The sequence below is a fragment of the Octodon degus genome, unplaced genomic scaffold, assembly GCF_000260255.1.
Source record: "Octodon degus isolate 3935 unplaced genomic scaffold, OctDeg1.0 scaffold00011, whole genome shotgun sequence".
In the NCBI taxonomy this organism is placed as follows: domain Eukaryota; kingdom Metazoa; phylum Chordata; class Mammalia; order Rodentia; family Octodontidae; genus Octodon; species Octodon degus.
This window is the reverse complement of record NW_004524587.1, coordinates 12,764,983-12,767,339: the sequence shown is the minus strand read 5'-3', so window position 1 is coordinate 12,767,339 and position 2,357 is coordinate 12,764,983.

Here is a 2,357-nt window from a genome sequence, read left to right as displayed (position 1 = left end):
CACGAACTTTGTTACTTAAAATTTTGCATGGAAGGAATGATTGAATTATTTTTAAACTGAAGAATTGAACCAACAAATGTTTATTATTTCTTTTCCTAATTTACCCTTTTAAGTAGAATGGCAACAGAGCTTTGTTAGCTAATTAACAATGTGCTTACCTGATGTTCCAAAATTTATTCTTTAAAAAAATTAAGCTGTGTGGAATCTGAACAAGATTATATTTCTCCCCAAAAAGGCTTAGTTGTAAATGGTTTTGTAGACAAAAGTGTGTGAAAAATGACTTTTTTAAAAACTTTTTGTGAGAAGTAAAGGACTTCTTTAATTTATATGCATGTGGTCATATTTGCTTTCAAAACCATGGAAGAATCTGTCCATGTTTTTAAATGCAAATTGCCTTCTAAGCTGCTATGCAAATTTATTACAAAGCCCTACCTGCTTAAAGAGTTAAAACTTTGAAAACTTTCAGGGAAGACCTGTAGACTCGAGCACTTTTTCTGCTTTTTTGTATCTTATCTCAGACACCTGCATTGAATTATGTTCATTATTTTCACTGGTTATAAGCTATTAATTGTACATAGTACTTAAACTATCCAAATATCCAGCGTACATTTCCACGTGGCGCCACAATGGAAGTGGCTGGTTAGAAAGCCAAAGGTCATCTTTCAGTCCCTAGTGCAGATGTAAAATTCCAGATCTCTTTGGTCGCAAAACAAATCTGTGTAATCAAAAGAGGCTTATTTAAATTTGGGATTCTGCAGTCAGTCATGCTCATTCTTTTTGTATATTGCTGTCAGGTATAATGTATATGCCAAGCAGTATCATATTCTACTTTAAGTTTTGAAATATTTCACTTAGTATGGCTTTTCTTTTTCCGCCTAAAGATAAAAGGAGAAAGTCTACCTTTTCCCACTCTGAACTTTTTAATTGCTTCATGATCTAGAATTATTTTGTCTTTCCATCAAAAAACCAGTACCAGTAGTCTGCCCTCCTCCTTTGAAGCTCTCTGTCTTTCTCTGTGCTGAGTACAATGAATGTGTGATAATAGACAGTTTTAAAATCCTTATGCTGTACGTCAGGATTATGTGTTTTTGAGCAGTATAGTTATTGCTAGGCTGTAATGATGTTAAATGGAATTTATTTTATTCTAGTAATACTAGTTAAGTGACTGATCTGAAACCCTTTCTCAAAAAAACTAAATACATGTGGTATATCAGTGATACAGGTTTGTTCTGATAAAGGATAGAACTTCAAGTTAAGGGTAAGGTACAAAAGATGTCAGGGACCTGGGTTCAAGGTTAAGGTACAATAAATAGGCTCATAGAATACATCTGTTTTCTTATTTGTTCTTGACACTGGCTCAGCTGCCAGCTAGAAGGAGGGTTGTTACACATTAGCACGAAAGAGTATGTGAAGAGGTGTTTGTTCATTGGTTCTTTGTGTGTTTGTTTTGGTGCCAGGGATGGAACCCAGTGCCTCCCACATGTTCAGTGTGCCACTGAGCCACACACCTAGCTTTTCATTTCCTTCAGCACATAGACTTGAGCTTAATCTCTCGACATTTTTCTTCTTGCTTTTCACTGAGTGACCAAACCAAAGCATATCCTCATTTTAGAAGTGAATCCATATTTAATGTAATGTGTAAATGTCTTTGGCAAATTATTGCTGCTCTCCAGTGCCCAGTGGATTATGTTTGACAAACTAATCTTGGAATTGGCCCATTGAAAGAGTGATTAAGCTAAAAACCTATAATAAGAACTTAAACGTCATTACTGTAGGACTGGGAATCCTGGCTGGATTTCTACACTCTGAACCCTCTGCTCTTCTCAGTTTGCAGTAGTCTCACTTCCATGCCATTGATACAACTCTTAAATTTTTGAGAAATCTTTATCTCAATCACAAAAGACACCCTTCTGACTGTCCTGCCACTTCTCCCAAAGTGACAGAAATCTCTAGTGACTACACAAAAAGTTCTTTGAGGATTTGGAGAAACTTTGAAAAGACAAAGCCAATTAATGTCTTTAATTCATTTATTCTTTCAGCTATTTAGCATTTACTAATGTACATTTCTGTACCAAACAATCTAAAGGATCCAAAGAAATTTCCTGCCATCAAATAGCACATAATCTATTATCCCTCGGTCCCACTGTGCCATCTCCTTATCCATTAGCATTAATTAACCACTTCATATTTTTACCAAAGCATATCTTCAGTTCTATTTATCTGCATATGGAAATCTAGAAATTGTTTTGAAAGGATACTCAGACCTTGACTCATGCCAATAAGAAAGGACCCAACCAAATTTAAGTAGGTTGGTTTTTCTTTTTCTTTTTTTCTTTCTTTTTTTTTTTTTTTTTTTT